The sequence below is a fragment of the Paramacrobiotus metropolitanus genome, unplaced genomic scaffold (genome assembly GCF_019649055.1).
Source record: "Paramacrobiotus metropolitanus isolate TYO unplaced genomic scaffold, Prichtersi_v1.0 Parri_scaffold0000069, whole genome shotgun sequence".
NCBI classification, from domain to species: domain Eukaryota; kingdom Metazoa; phylum Tardigrada; class Eutardigrada; order Parachela; family Macrobiotidae; genus Paramacrobiotus; species Paramacrobiotus metropolitanus.
The window spans coordinates 603,240-609,398 of record NW_026570289.1 but is presented as its reverse complement, the minus strand read 5'-3'; the positions used below and the strand labels follow the sequence as shown (position 1 = coordinate 609,398).

The following is a 6,159-nucleotide window of genomic DNA, read 5'->3' as shown; positions in this document are numbered from 1 at the left end:
TTCGAAAAGCTAATTCGCTAATTTCATAATTCGAAAAGCTGCCGCGATACTCGAAGCTTTACCGGATAATGTTAAAAGTCTCTTGCTGCCAGTCGAAAACACTCTGCTGCCCAAGCTTTTTAGCAAGAAGGAGTTTGTCAATCTCCCTGAGCTACTGTTGAACAACTGTTCAGTTCAAATGCCGTCGACATCCAAGAATTCAACTGGTAAAAGTGCGCAGATCCGAGACTTCAATCAATGGATAAGAGCGTTTCAGTGTTGAAAATGTATCGGTGTGCCATATACCCGGAGTTAGACCTTCCCATGATGAAGTCTATAGATCACATCGCGCAGATTGCGGCACTGAAAGGAATTATCCTGACCAGTGGCTTGCGTATGACCGGCAGTACCGTTTAGCCGTTTGTCGTAATCCGAATGATGTCATGCAGTGGTCACGGAAAAACGATGACGCATATACCGAGTACTTGTTGCAACCTCTTGGGCATGACGCTGGTTAACCCACAGGCGGTGTAAGCAGAAATACTGCGGTTCAATGCTACAACTGCTGGGAATTCGGACACATCAGACCTGAATGTCCGACATTGCATAGTATCACCAGCAATCGTCGTTCATCATGGGTTGGGCAGTCGTTTCTTAGTCTCCCCGCTGGTAGCGGGGGAGCAAAAGTCGACGAAGTGTGCCATCTCTGGAACAAAGGTCACTGCACAGCCGGTCTGTTTTGCCGATACGGTCGCCAACACCGATGTGCCAGTTGTGGTCAACGTGAACACCGCGACTTCCAGTGCAAATCAAAAGCCAGCAACAGTGCCCAGTAATATCATTACCCCGTTGAAAGCTGAAGTTTTCGCGCACTATCTTCGTGAGCACCCAGATCAGGATTATGTTTCATATATTTTATGTATTATGCGCAATGGAGCCGATATCGGATACCGTGGCCCAATTCGGAGCATTTCTACGCCTAATGCCGCATCTGCACGCATGTTTTCGGATCATTTGCAGGCGCAGATCAATACGGAAGTATCTTTATTCCATTCAGTGGGCCCATTCTCTAGCCCGCCATTTCCAGTATTTGTAGGCAATTCGCTGGGGGTGAGACCAAAACCGGATGGGAAGTTTCGTATACTGATGGACATGTCCCGGCCAGCCGGCGAAAGCGTTAATGATTATATCAGCAAGGATGATTACTCTTTAGCATTCTGCAGCGTAGATGACGCTGTTCGCATGCTTATTACATCGGGAACAGGAGCTTTAATGGCTAAATTTGATTTGCAGCATGCTTTTCGACTTGTTCCGGTAAGACCTGCCGACTGACATTTATTAAGTTATCAGTGCAACGGGTTTTACTACTTCGATATCGTACTTCCTTTCGGTTCTCGTTCTTCTCCATTTCTATTCTCTCTAATATCAGATGCGGTACACTGGATATTTGTACATATAAATGGGCATGTTTTTGTGTTACATTACGTTGACGACTTCTTTATCGCAACGTCGGCTGATTATCTTCTGTGCGTGTCACTTATGAATAAATTTTCTGACTTGTGCGCAACTCTCGGTGTCCCATTAGCTGATAAAAAAACTGAAGGCCCTTCTACAACGCTGAAGTTTCTTGGTATTGTGCTTGATTCCGTTTCGCAGACACTCAGTCTACCGCATGGGAAACTAGCAGATATTATAGCTCTTCTTAATACCTGGAAACTTAAGAGTGTATGCAACCGTACAGAATTGCAAAGTTTAATTGGATCTCTCATGTTTGCATCGAAATGTGTGCCGGTTGGTCGTTTGTTCACGAGGAGGCTTATTGCACAACTGTCAGTGGTAAAAAATTTACCTGAAAATAAGATCAGCCTTGGCGACGATTTTCAAAGGGATATCGACTGGTGGCTTGAATATCTACCAAAGTGGAATGGTACAGCTAAATTTCTTGAACCAGATTGGACTCGTTGCGATACGATCCAGCTGTACACCGACGCATCAGCTACCATCGGTTGTGCCGGCTATTTTAATGGCGCTTGGTTTCAGTATCGCTGGCCAGCTTATATACTGGATGCGCAATTATCTATAGAGTTACTTGAGATGATTCCCATACTTATTGCATTAATAATATGGGGATCAAAGCTGAGCAGGCGAAAAGTAATTTTTCACTGCGGCAATCTCGGCGCCTCTCAAGCTTGGGAAAACTATAAATCTCGTAGCAGAATTGTCCTCGAAATAATGCGTCGGATGGTGGCCATCGCAGCTAAACTTAATTTTTCTATCACTATTAAGCATATATCTGGTATCAACAATAGCATTGCTGATTCTTTATCACGGTTTCAGATGAAACGTTTTGCCACCCTAGCGCCAAATGCAGATTCATTACCGCTAAATGTACCGGAAGGTGTTCTGATCGATCTGCTAAATTATCATGCGCTTCATCGCTAGACTGCCTTGATAAAACAGTCAACAGACTACGATTTCATCATATTGCGCTATCTTCTAGAAAAATTTATGGAAGTGGCATGAATAAATTTACCGATTTCTGCCAGCTGTATCAGTTATCTCCGTTAAATATCACTCAATCAACAATACTACGTTATTTGGCTTATTAGTGAATTAATATCAAAGTATGCGGCCGCGCTACTTACAGCTCTATCGCACCAAGTATGGCAGTTGCATAGAATAATTTAAGAATTATTTTCTTACGTCGTTTTGTTGCATGTTTTGCACTATTCCAGCGTAGTTTTTACTGCAAATCCAGCAACATCAAAATCATAGTCTCTGGATGTGCCAGCAGGGAGACGAGCGGTGTTTTAGAGGAGGTAGTAGCGGCCGTTTGTTTCATGCTTATGAATGCTCTTGGAAAAGTACCACCACTTAAGATTTTTGCGTGGGGATTTTAAAAATTAATGAATGATCCACAAGGTGTCCCCCGTTATTAGAGAAATCTTGCATGATCAGTGCTTGCGCTGATCTCGGAACAAATTGGTTCTCCCATAGACTTCTATGTTAAAAAGGACATACCGAGAAGTGCGGTTGCCTAGCACATGGATGTGGCGGGCCTCGAACTGAAAACTTCCATGAATCAGACGTGGACTACGTTAGTTTATCTTAAAGTGTTGACAAATGTCCACAATAAAGATGAGGAGGTATAAGCGTCGGACGAAATGGAAGAAAAAGCCATTAAAGCAATGATTAAAAAATGCTAAGACTGCTGCTTTAAACTTGCTGGAACGAGATGCCTCAAGCTTACTGTGTAAATGAGAAGTTTAAAAAGGGCGCTCAACACCTTTGGAATGAGATTTTATCAAATATTGCTGCTTGCGACAATCAGCGACTGTCCGGCGAAAGAGCAAGGAGGTCGTCCTCGTCCTTGACGGTGCCCGCCGTAAATTTGCAAAGGTCACGCAGGTTTCATGGGATTCAATGGGTGCTCTGCACATATCGCAGGAGCATTGGTTGCGAAATAGTCCAAACTTATAATTCTTGCTGTCCGGGATTAGTGAAATTTTCAAACAAATTTTAAGTCGGAAGATGGCAACCACGGCCAATGGGTCGAGCAACATTTTAATCCGGTCGGTTTTATAGTTATTACAATTATAGTTATTACATCCATTACTTTCCATCCTCCTTACAAATAGTACGTATGAGCTTTCTTGCGTGCTGTCTTCGATCGAAATTAGTCTGCTTTACGAATCCTCTGTCTAACATTACCTTTGCCGAAGCTGTGCTCAGCCTCCCCGCTTGCTTCCAAAGCGGCTAGTGCCGCAAATTGAGGCGCTGTCTGAATCGGATTTGCTGTAACCGTATCAGCGGTAACATTCACAACCACAATAACCTTTCGGCCGGTAGTTTCCTTGTCGGGTAAAGCGGTCGACGAAATATTGGTGAAAGTCTGCTGGCTTGGTGAGGTAGCTACCGTTATCGTGATGTTCTCACCCAGAACACCATCTTTTATAGCTTTCTCCAGGGTGTGCAACAAGTGCAGATATTCATCGTAGCGCTTCCCCGCATACACCGCGATACCGGAACTGATTTCTTTTGCGATACTTAGCGCCTTGTTAAATCGAGCCTCGCGCGATAGCGAAGACTTAATACCCACTTCACTATCCGCGAAATTTTCGAGGTCGTCATCCTCAAGATGACATGCTGCATGACTTATAAGTGCTGAGCGCAGAACGTCTGGATCAACACCTGAGAATGACCGGTGCCACCGTCCAATCGCGTCCGTGATCTGAATGTATGCGTTACTCGTCATTTGCCTGATGTGCATAACGTGTTTGCATGGCAAGCCAAAGGTACAGCTGAAAAAGCATGAGCAAACTAGCCGGCTTTCGCTCTTTTTGAGGCTGACGCTGTCTTGCTCTTGAATTTCCCTCTGGATGATATACACCGTGTCCGTAAGCGTGTTGGCGAGAATCCAGTTTCCTTCATCGATTTCTTGGAGGTTATAATGATTTATTTCGGTCCGCAGTTTTTTGATTTGAATGTAAAGAAGGCGAACAGCGCTCTCCGTCAACAGGTTTCCTGTGTCGGTGTGCCCCCGCGTGACAGTGTCCCATGGCCCATCCCACTCCAACAAAGGCACCCAAACTCCAACAAAGACACCCAGACAAACGACAGCCTGCTAGATCGCCTCCTCTAGATGTGACATGCATATTCATACTGCCGCGAATTAGCTACGACATATTCTGCCAGCGACCATACCGCGGCAAAATACAAAAACGCTAATGCAACGCATACTGGGGCAAAATAGCAGAAGGCTATTTAGCCGCCCATACTGGGGCAAAATAGCTAACGGCTATTTGAACTCAGTGTGGGGCAAAATAGCTAAAGGCTATTTTGCCTCGCATACTGGGGCAAAATAGCCAAAAGCTATTTTGCCACAAAGACTGGGGTAAAATAGTCACTTCGGAAAATAATTCTTGCTGTACCTAGGCCTTGTTTTTTTCTCCAAAAAATAAAGAAATGTCACCTGAGCCCCTATTAACCAGAACAGTTGCTCCTCATTAAAGACTTCTAAACCAGGCAGTTTGATGCGGTGTCCCGTGCGGCGCATAAAGTTATGAAAAGCCTGCAGAAGAATCATTTTTTGCGTACAGTCGTTCTTTCTTTGAAATAATAAGAACAATAACCAAATAAGCAGCGCGGTATCCGCCGGTGTCGGCGGTGTTCTCGATGAGAGTTTTCCGTCCATCGACACTGTCGTTCTTCGTGGGTATATTGCTGTAAAAATCCACCAAGGTGTACGTTCTCGCATTGTAATTGTTTTGTGTCGCAATTGTCCACCAGTAAAACGGTTTGCCGCGACTTGTTTTAAATTCTTTCTCTAAACACGACATTTACAGTTATGTGTCTGGATGAGATTGTTCCCCTTTAAGAAATCCGTACTTGCCTCCGATACCCAAACATGGGTAAATTCGTGACCAACAACAGCACCCAAGCGAGCGAAGTTAAATATTTCCAAGTTGCTGCCGTAGAACATTGGTGGCTGTAGCAGCGATTCCGGAATGACTGCAAGGCCAACCTTCGATGATTATTAGGTCCTTGTCAATCAACTTCGGACGAACCAAATAGAAATGAATAAAGAAACGATTACAAATAAGAAACAAAAGGAATGCAGCCGGCAAAAAGAAAAACTATAAACGGACGACTACTTTATACATAAAATACGAATTTTAACAGATTTATCCAAAAAGGAAACTAACAAATTTTAATAATTTTATAACTAAAAAAATTTGAGAAACATCTTATCGCGTATCGATACGTAATCTGAACAAGCTAACCCGATACCAATATAGTTGCTGTCCGAGTAATATGTTGCGGATGCTCGAGTAAGATCGGATGGGGTGAAAGGATCATTGCGGCCGTTAATGCGCGAGAGTTTCTGCAGGTTGATCCAGCTGTTACTTTGATCGATGCTGCGCAGTGTGTTGTAGAATGACTTTCTCACTTCAACCTTAAACATGAAACTACGTAGTATTTGCGCAGGTGTTTTTTCAAAATAAATTGCTAAACTGCAGCCACTTGGGAGTTGTTCTTCGTAATCCCAAAGAACTCTGCATTAGTAAGGCCTGCAATATGAGTTACTGTGACAGAATCATCGCTTCCAACACCAGTACTGATACAACGAACTTACTTAGACTTTCTGAGAGGATTTATCAAAATTTTGTGCAGTTTTAC

The 6,159-nt window shown here is 43.7% G+C and overlaps 1 pseudogene; it reads left to right on the top strand.

The window, feature by feature from the left end:
* The first annotated feature begins 264 nt into the window (after positions 1 to 264).
* On the top strand, positions 265 to 1,663 carry LOC129594563 (uncharacterized; annotated as a pseudogene).
* The last annotated feature ends 4,496 nt before the right edge of the window (positions 1,664 to 6,159 follow it).